The sequence below is a fragment of the Rhinopithecus bieti genome, unplaced genomic scaffold (assembly GCF_001698545.2).
Source record: "Rhinopithecus bieti isolate Rb0 unplaced genomic scaffold, ASM169854v2 scaffold_8760, whole genome shotgun sequence".
Lineage (NCBI taxonomy): Eukaryota > Metazoa > Chordata > Mammalia > Primates > Cercopithecidae > Rhinopithecus > Rhinopithecus bieti.
In genome coordinates, this window is record NW_016806225.1 from 2,601,571 (window position 1) to 2,611,967 (window position 10,397).

The following is a 10,397-nucleotide window of genomic DNA, read 5'->3' on the forward strand; positions in this document are numbered from 1 at the left end:
TGACAAAAGGGTGGCTGCTGGGAGCCTGGGAAAAAAGGGAAGCGTGGGTTGTACGGGACCTATCTCATGGTGGTCAGGGGAGCACAGGGGTGCCGTGAACAGAGGTAGTTTGGTGACGGCTGGAGAAAAGACAGAGGGTAAAGGTAGGGAGTTTGCCTTTGTTTGCACTGAGATTAGGATGTCCCACAGGCCATGGTCAAGCAGGGGTGGAAAATGCCAGACAAGGTGTATGGGATGCTCAGCTTTTTGTTGATTTGCATTGATGTCCTCGTTTGCTGAGGTACTTACAGAATCCATGGGAAGTCTGCAGGATTGGGCTTGGAAAAGGGGAAGGAACCAAGTGAAACCAAATGGCTGGACGAATGGCCAAGGTCAGGTTTCTGGCAAATGCTGGGTGGCATCCTGGCACCATTACAACTGGAGGTTAGGAGCCACCGCTGCTGGCAATGAAATAATCCTTTCTAAACTGCCCAGTGCTCTAGCCCCAGTGCCCTGGAATGGAGCATCATCTGCCAGGGGTTGGGGAGAGGGAAATCTTGACTTTCAGCTTTCATAGCGAGGTGCGGGGTGGGTCTGCTTCCCAGCAAATTTTGCACCATGGCAGATTCTCTGAACAGAACAGGGGGTCAGCCTCTGGGAGCAAAGGAGATGAAAGTCCTTGTATGAGTTTGCTACATGCACTGTAATAAAGTACCATCAACTGGGGGACGTAACAGAAATTTACTGTCTCACAGTCTGGAGCCTAGATGTCCAAACTCAAGGTGTTGGTAGGGTTGGTTCCTTTTGAGGTCTGCGAGGAAGATTCTGTTTCATGCCTCTCTGCTGGCTTCAGGTGGCCACAGGCGTCCTTTAGCTTGTTGACGGTGTCTCGCCGTGTCTTTGCCTTGGCTTCACTCTGTGTGTCTCTGTGACCATGTTTCTCCTTTTTCTATGGACACCAACTGAACTGGTCAGGGCTCAGTGCCTAATGGCCACATTTTTAAATTGCTTACCTCTGTAAAGACTCTATTTCCAAATAATGTCACATTCTGAGGTGGTGGGGGTTAGGACTTTAATGTTTATTTTGGGTGGGGGGCCCCAATTCAATCCAGAAGAGGTCCCCGATAGCAGTGTCAGTTTAGCTTTCTTTGTGACTTCGCTTCCTGTCAAGAACAGGATGGTTTTAATCCTGATAGTTTTAGAGATATATTTATGTAACTGTCAATTTTTATATGATGGAAATGAAATAAATCTGCTTTGCTGTTTCGATCATTCATAAAAATCACTTAACAAGATTTGGTTTGCTCTTAGCAGTTTCTGTCTATAGATGGTAGATCCAACACTCTGCTGTGCTCGCTGAGAGTGTTCCTGGCCATGGGATATGTTTTTTCCATTATTAACTTTATTGTTGTGGTGCAAAAATCAGCAGGGAAAGTGAGGCTGCTCCCGTTGCTTTTGGACCGAAAAAACATATTCAGCACGTGGGCTGTGTGCAGGGGCCAAACACCAATTTGCAGCACAGACCCGTCACTCCTGGCCCACCCAGGAGTTGCTTGCTCCTCAGACAGAACTCTCCCCAGACATGTTTGATGTCTCCGTGGTTTTAAGCAAAAGCTTAGAGTCACACACAGCTCTGTGAGACTTGATGTCTGGGACTCCTCTGCTCTTCTGTTGGATGAGCTTTTCCTGTCTCGTCACCTGTGTCTTTGCTGTCAATTCTCCTGAACATTATTCTGAAGGAGGATGTGAAATCTTTGTGCTAGTCCTAAACCCCCTCTTTTTTGTTGTTGTGTTTTGTTTTTTGAGACAGGGTCTTGCTTCATTGCCCAGGCTGGAGTGCAGTGGTGAGATCATAGCTCTCTGCAGCCTCGACCTCCCAGGCTTAAGGGATCCTCCCACATCAGCCTCCTGAGTAGCTGGGACCACAGGCACATATGTGCCACCATACCTGGCTAATTAAATTTTTTTTTTTTTTTTTTTTTTGTGCAAACGGGGTCTCCCTATGTTGCCCAGGCTGGTCTGGAACTCCTGAGCTCAAGTGATCCTCCTACCTTGGCCTCCCAAAGTGCTGGGATTATAGGCATGAACCACTGTGCCTGGCCAGGTCCCCTCTCTCCATAGTCCTTTTATATTTGTGTCACCTACTGTTTCTCCTACATCTTCCTTCTGAGGCCCAGCAGGCCGGACATAATTAGCTCTATTTTATGAGAGAACGGGGCCATGGAAAGCACAGAAACACGCTGCAACCTTGTCTCCCTCTACAAAGGGTTAGAGAAAGGAGATTTTGGAGTTAACCCAACAGACCCCCAAACTAAACTGCCATGGAACACAAGGAAGAGAAATAGAAACACAGAAGAAGAAAGCAAATCGTCACTTGCAGTGTTCTTTGGAGAGGGGCTTTCTGTGCAGAAGTTCAGCAAAGCCCCCAGGCCGTGGGAAGCCCACAGAGCAGAGTAAACAGGAAACGCCGGGAAGCTATTTTTATTTGGTGCTGTCTTTACTTTCCCTTGTTTCAGTGGAAAATGAGTCTGGATTCCACAAAACTCCTTAGTGAACAACAATACAACCAGAGGCAGTGCCAAGACTGTCATTCCTCAGCAGTGGTTTGGACACGTTTCTTTTTTGCGGAGATTTTGGAAGGCTCAGGCCCATGCCGGGCAGGAAACAGGTGGTTTGCTTTAGAGAAGGCCCGTGGAAAGTCCAGCAAGGCAAGCCCTGTGCCCTGGGTGACAGATTTCTGTCCTCCCCTGCAGAATCCTGTTTTCTTGTTAGCGACTGAGAAGCAGGGTGGGCCCTGTCATGGTGCAGGCAGCAGTGTCCCAGGTTACCACTCCGAGACCCCCCAAGCCAAAGGAGAAAGGTGGCCATTGCGTACCAGGCTCCATGTGGGTGCTCACCCTGTTCCAAGGCACAGCAGTGGAGCCATAACCTGGCGCAGGAGTTCCTAGCTTGGGGGTGGTGAGGGCCTGGGGGACGGGGTTAGGGGTTGTGCTACTTGGAGGCAACTCTCCTCCCGTGACCCGGTTCATTTCTCTGGTTTTGCCCCAAGAGCCACCTGCTCAGCTTTGCATTCCTAGGTGGACAGAGAGTCAAGGAAGGAGGTGTTTAAAGGGCTCTTTTGCTGTTGTGCTCCATGTTTTTATCCTGTCTGTGACTGAGGGAGCTGACCTTTCTCTCCACACTGAAAAGGGTTCCCATTATGTCCCCTGCTCCCTCAACGTCTTTTTATGCATCACCGTGTCTCACTCCCGACGCGCACACACACACACTCTCACTCACTCAGCAGATGCCTCAGCCGTCATTCAGTGACCATGCATTGGGAGTACTCTACATACCTTCAAAAAACAAGGTTATACTGCTCATTAAGATTAGCCCTGGGATCCACCAAGGACTCCTGATCATTTTCTTGGGCCCACTTTCTTCCATCTTCTCTCCAAAGGTTGTCCCCTACCACTATGGATTCTCACTGAACAGTCCTGCACTGTAGTGTGAATACTGGAAATGATGGCCTCCTGGTTTTCATGAAGTATTTCTCAAATGAGCTCATCCCTTCCCTGTCTGGTGCCAACAGCCCAATCAAACTATTGTCTTCTGGAAACCCAATGACTTCCAAGGAACTCAGGCCCTTTGGTGGCTAGGAAGAATCTCTCCTGCCAGCCAGAGGGTGTTGGCTGTTACTGTAAGTGTGCCATGAACTTTATACCTGCAAGAGGTTCTGGGCTTTGCTCTCCTGGTCACCTCTCTCAGAGTTTATGTTTTTCTTGCAGTATTTTCTTACTTCCCCTGTCTCTGCCAACAGATTTGGCTCTTAGCTCATTTAGTCTCATGATTCCCTCTTCCTTGTATACTATTAACCTTGGCTTGCCAAGGCCCTTCATGGTCCCCTTGTGCCTTTATATCTCTCTGGGAAGCCTTCCAGTATCAGCTCCCACTCCTAACTCCTTGACTGCTCTATACCTCTCAACCCAAGTTCTGGAGAGTGAGAGTCTGGTTGGCCCAGCACATTCTTCTCTGGAGACAGCTGTTTTGCTCGAGGCCAACTCAGAAGTCACTGTCCAGCTCATGGCCTCATTACGCTTGATCGTTTCTGGTAGGATGTGATGAGCCACAAATGCAAAAGTAGAGTTCAGTCATTATTTTTTGAATATCTTTTATGCCATCTTATATTGAGAATGACTGCCTAAGGAAGATATGGAGGAATGTCCTTAAATTTTGATAGATGAGTTTTATTGTTGTTGTTTCTGAGTGGTTATTTGCTAGTGTGAATGGATAGGTGAGTTTTTGGAAAGATAACTGATTATGTTCGTTAAGGTCAGTCCTCATCCCCGGAAATGAAGTTAATATAATCGTTTACCTCCCAAATCAAGCATGAACTCTTAAATCTGTGTCATAGCTGGCCACTCAGGCCCTTGTTACCTGCTTTTCTAGCCTTACTGAGTTGCCTTCCTCTTCATGTGACCCCATGTTATAGATGTTTACCAGGCTTGAACAATTCAGTTTCTTCTTTGCTCATGGGGCTTCCCGTTATGTCCAAATTCTACATGTGCTTCAAAGACCAGATCAATCCCTATTTTAGTTTCCTGGAGTTTCCACAATAAATCACCACTAAGGAGGTCAGAAATCTGAAATCAAGGAGTAGTCAGGGCTGTGCTGCCTCAGAGGGCGCTAGGGGAGAGTCCTGCCCTGTCTCCTCTAGTTTCTGCTGGCCCCAGGTCTGCTTTGGCTTGTGGTTTCAGGACTCCAGTCTCTGCTTCTATCTTCACAGGGTCCTCTCTGTGTTTTGTCTTTTCTTCTGTCTTTTATAAGGACACTTGTCACTGGATTTAGGTGCCACCCGGGTAATCCAGCTTGCTTTCATCTCAAGATCCTGAATTCCTTTTGCAAAGAACTTGTTTCCAAATATGGCCACATTCACAGGTTGCAGGGTTTAGGACATGGACATAGTGTTTCAGGGGCCACTGTTTAACCCACTGTAATCCCAAATCCCTTTGAAGATTGTGCCCTAGACCTTTCTCTCCTCTGAGCTCCCATGCCCTTTAAGTCTCTTAAGCATTTTTGACATTCAATTGCACAGTGTAGGTCCTTTGGCTACTTGTGCTAAAAGTGTGGGTTACAGAGCTAGATGTCCTGGGTTCAAATCCCAGCTCTGCCACTTGCCAGCTGAATGATACTGGTTAAGTCACTTAACTCCTTTTGCCAGGACTGGGACACAGTGAGGCACCTAGGGCACAACATTTAAAGAGGCACTCACTCTCAGGGTCCTCTCACCACCCCGCCAGTCAGATTTTCATAAGCTTCCTTAAATTGTGTGTCTTGGGCCTCTGTTGACTTACCCTAGTCCCTGCCCTGCCTCTTATCATGGTTTTCTAATCTGTAAAGTGGGGATCAGAACCTCTCTAATAGATAATTTTAAGGATTAAATGAGTAACACAAGTAAAAGATTAGCAGTAAGGGCTCAATAAATCATAGCTGTGGTTTTTCTGACTAGACAGACAACTCCCGAAGAGCTGGTCTAATTCTTTATCATATTCCCAATAACTTTAAATTGCAAAAACTTGGAAGCTTTTGCAATTGCAAGATGTCCTTCCAAGATGACATCTATTCATCTACTTGTCCAACCAAGTAGGTGAATAGGCGAATAAACATCCAGAAAATGGAATACTATTCGGCACTCAAAAGAGTGAGCAACTAAGTGTAAATAGCCATGGAGGAACCTTAAATCCATGTTACTAAGTGAAATAAGCCAATTTTAAAAAGCTACATACTATATAATTTCAATATATGACATTCTTGAAAAGGCAAAACTTTGGAGACAGTAAAGAGATCAGTCGTTGCCAGGGCCTGTGGGGAGGCAGAGCAAGAGGGTTTTTGAAACTGATCTGTGTGATACTATCGTGATGGGTACATGTCATCACACCTTGTCCAAACCCATAGTATGTATAACACCAAGAGTGAACCCTAATGTAAACTAGGGAGTTTGGGTGATAATGATGTGCCAATGTAGGCTCATTGATTGTAACAAATGTACCACTCTGGTGGGGGATGTTGCTAATAGGGGAGGCTGTTAGCATGTGAAGGGGCAGGAAGCAGATGGCAATTCTCTGTACATTCTGCTCAATTTTGCTGTGACCTAAAGCTGCTCTACAAAATAAAGTCTATTAAAAAATGCGCATTACATTGAAAATTGTAGGTGATCAATTATGTTTGAGCGAATTAATGAACATTTGCTAAGTTTGAGGCATGTGGTAATTAGGCAAATAACCCAGGCTTTGAGTCCCTGGGTCAAGAGTTCTTGAGCTGGTTCATCTCCTTGTTCATGCACAGTGTTGAGAAGGTTTAGATGAGGTGCTTTGGATAGAGGGAGTAGAGTCCAGGCCTCAGAACATTTCTGAGGTTGGTTTTCAAATTAGAACCATGAGGGAAAGATTCTGAAAGTGGGATGCGTGCACACTGGAAGGACTGGCTCGTGTTTGGATAGCAGCAGCTCAAATGTGCAAAGTGGCTTTGGTCCATGCATGCTGGTCCCACCAGGAATGGAGGGCTCTTTCTTGGCTATGCACTTGTCAGCTCCCTGGGAAGGAGATTCTTTCCTGGAACATGGAGACTATCTTACATCTTGCCTGGAACTCCATGAAACTCTTGGCAGTGCCTGGCCCAGCAGGGTGCGCCCCGAAACACCACATTTATTTGATATTGGGATTGATATTCCTCTTTTACATTGTGGTTGGGACTCATTAACTCTCAAAAAGGACCAATGTTAACATTAAAAGAGGAGTTTCCTCCCTCTCAGGAAAAAAAAAAAAACCTTCCTTGGATGGGCCACAGCTCCTGTAACTGATTTGCTCTCCTGGCACAGGATATCATGTTGTGTGGTACCCCGAGGCTGGTGAGAAAGGGAAAAAACTCAAAAATTCCTGGGTGGGAAGGCTCTTCCTTGCATTTACCACAATTGCTAAAATGCTAGGTTTAATAGCCCAAGCTGGTCTATATTTGCATGGAAACTGTGTATGTGTGGAATTTTATTTTATTTTTTTTACTTCAAGATGGTCATAATAAGAGCCAGACTGTTGATGAGTCTAACGATTAGAAGCAGCCTCTAAATTCCCCACACAATCAGGTTGGGTTCAATTTTGAGATTTTGTTCTAATAGTTCAAAATGTGTGGTGTTTATCTAGCAACCCCACTAAAGGACTCACATTCATTGGTGCCAAACACGTGCATTAGCCTTGCAGCTGCCCAGTGCAAAGACTGCCTCTATAACCAGCCACAAAGTTTAAGTAAAGCAGTCTGGAAGAGTGTTGGGAAGGTTCATGTTAGTAACTGCTATATTTACGTCCATCATGTCACTATTAAATTGGCAAGCACTGAGGCAGCCTTCAGCATTGCTGAGTGTGTATACTCACCATTCCTGGATGAGCTGCGTGCTTGGAAACAGGAGCACAAAGAGGGTTCTTGGCTTAGGGAACCTGGCTCGACATTTCTATCTATTTGAGTCATGTCCACCATTACACCTGCATCCTTTGGAGCCAGACTTACACATTACCACCATTACTCTTTCATAGCACTGGAATTGCACACATCTATGAAATCTGTCTTTCTCTTTCTTACGTTGCCACAGAACAGAATCTCTAGGAGTGTGTGGGGTATTGAGGAGGGGGAGGAATTCATTCTGGGTCACCGCTTGAGAAATTTTTTTATTGTATTTGTTTTCAAGTGATTCTGGTAATGAAAGTATTATAGTTACAGGACAAGCAAACATATAAGCCAAAAAACAATCATGTGGTAAAGGCCTCTGCTTTAGTCTACTACATGAGAGGTCATTGTTACTCATTTCCAAAGCTATTATCGACTTGGAATGTGGGATCAGAGAGGCTTTTCGAATGTAGTTAGTGGTGTTCACAAAAGAACCATTGCCTTCAAAAGAGAGAAACTTGGACACTGAGAATGAACTTCTCACTTCCATTTATAACTTATATAAGCAAAAATATCTGAAGACAAATATCAAGCCATGGTTTCACACTCCCAAAGTATCTCATTTGTCATGAGCCATGAGTGTCACTTTTTAAACTCCTTCCCTGAATGCCCAATCAACAGGAAAGAAGCTGCAGAGCAAGGGCAGAAGAGTCTAGACCAGGTGTTGGCAAACTATAGCTCATAGACTGACCACTTGTTTTGCTTGTTTGTTGTTGTTTTTTTGAGACAGTCTTACTCTGTCACCCAGGCTGGAGTGCAGTGGCATGATCTTGGCTCACTGCAACCTCCACCTCTCGGGTTCAAGCGATTCTCCTGCCTCAGCCTCCCGAGTAGCTGGGAGTCCAGGCACTCACCATCACGCCCGGCTAATTTTCGTACTTTTAGTAGAGATGGGGTTTCACTATGTTGACCAGGCTGGTCCCGAACTCCTAACCTTAGATGATCTGCCGGCCTCAGCCTCCCAGAGTGTTGGGATTACAGGCATGAGCCACCGTGCCTGGTCTGTAATAAAGTTTTATTGGAACACAGCCATGCTCTTCTGTTTACATCTTGTCTTTGGCTGCTTTAGTGCTACAATGGCAGAGTTGGGTAGTTGGGACAGACACCATGTCTGTCTGTTGGGACAGACAACACAATCTCCAAAATATCTACTCTGTGGGTCTTTACTGAAAACTTTGCTGACCCTTGGTCTAGACAGTCAGATGAGCTAACTGTTGGCTAAAGGTCCTCAACTCACAATGCCAAGAGAAAGACTGAGTTGGCTTTAGCTGTTGTCATGCACTGCGTAATTTAAAAAATCTTACAAGCCAGTACAACTAAAACTCCTATTTACCTTACTTTGGAGCAATAAAATGGAAAGTAAAACTAGGTCTGAATACATTTAATATATTACCTGGACTTCTAAAACATTGTTGATTGCTTAAATGTGCATAAGTCAATGTCATTTCTCAAAACGTTTAATAGATGCAACTGTTGGCGGCTGCTAAAGTACTGGTGTTATGCTTGTGCCTGTGTGAAATTCTGCAATGCTGAAAACCTCATGCACTCTAGCTACGAATGTAGGTCTACTTGAAGCAAAACTCTTCAATCTAATTGTTTTCCCAATCTTTGAAACCAATTTTAAGAGTGACCAGAAAACTGTAGTTTAAGGCACCAGATACATTTCTCCGCTGAGCCTTGTAGTACCAATATGCTGGACCAGTTCAGTAAAATATGCCATAAATTATGACTGCTTTATCTGAATGCATGGGACACTTTCCACAATGGTGGGAATTATTACCAGGAGTTTAGGAGCCAGACATGGGTTCTGTATTTTTCATACATTGGTGATCAATTCAAATCTCTTTCCTTTGCAGCCAGGTTTGGTCAGTATGGCCAGGAGTGCAGATTATGACAAAGAACAAAACTGAAAGACCTGAACCATTAAGGTTACAGTCTCAATACCACCAAGTTAAACAACCTATTTACATGCAAGACCATTGGTTGGAATGATATTGGATAGACATGTCAAAAGTGATCTGAAGGCTTTTATTTTATTTTATTTATTATACTTTAAGTTCTAGGGTACATGTACACAACATGCAGGTTTGTTACATATGTATACATGTGCCATGTTGGTGTGCTGCACCCATAAACTTGTCATTTACATTAGGTGTATCTCCTAATGCTATCCCTCCCCCTTCCCCCCACCTCACAACAGGCCCTGGTGTGTGATGTTCCCCTTCCTGTGTCCAAGTGTTCTCATTGTTCAATTCCCACCTATGAGTGAGAACATGCAGTGTTTGGTTTTTTGTCCTTGTGACAGTTTGCTGAGAATGATGGTTTCCAGCTTCATCCATGTCCCTACAAATGACATGAGCTCGTCCTTTTTTATGGCTGCATAGTAGTCCATGGTATATATGTACCACATTTTCTTAATCCAGTCTATCATTGATGGACATTTGGGTTGGTTCCAAGTCTTTGCTATTGTGAATAGTGCCACAATAAACATACGTGTGCATGTGTCTTTATAGCAGCATGATTTATAATCTTTTGGGTATATACCCGTAATGGGATGGCTGGGTCAAATGGTATTTCTACTTCTAGATCCTTGAGGAATCACCACACTGTCTTCACAATGGTTCAACTAGTTTACAGTCCCAACAACAGTGTAAAACTCTTCCTATTTCTCTACATCCTCTCCAGCACCTGTTGTTTCCTAACTTTTTAATGATTGCCATTCTAACTGATGTGAGATGGTATCTCATTGTGGTTTTGATTTGCATTTCTCTGATGGCCAGTGATGATGAGCGGTTTTTCATGTGTCTGTTGGCTGCATAAATGTCTTCTTTTGAGAAGTGTCTGTTCATATCCTTTGCCCACTTTTTGATGGGGTTTTTTTTTCTTGTAAATTTGTTTGAGTTCTTTGTAGATTCTGGATATTAGCCCTTTGTCAGATGAGTAGA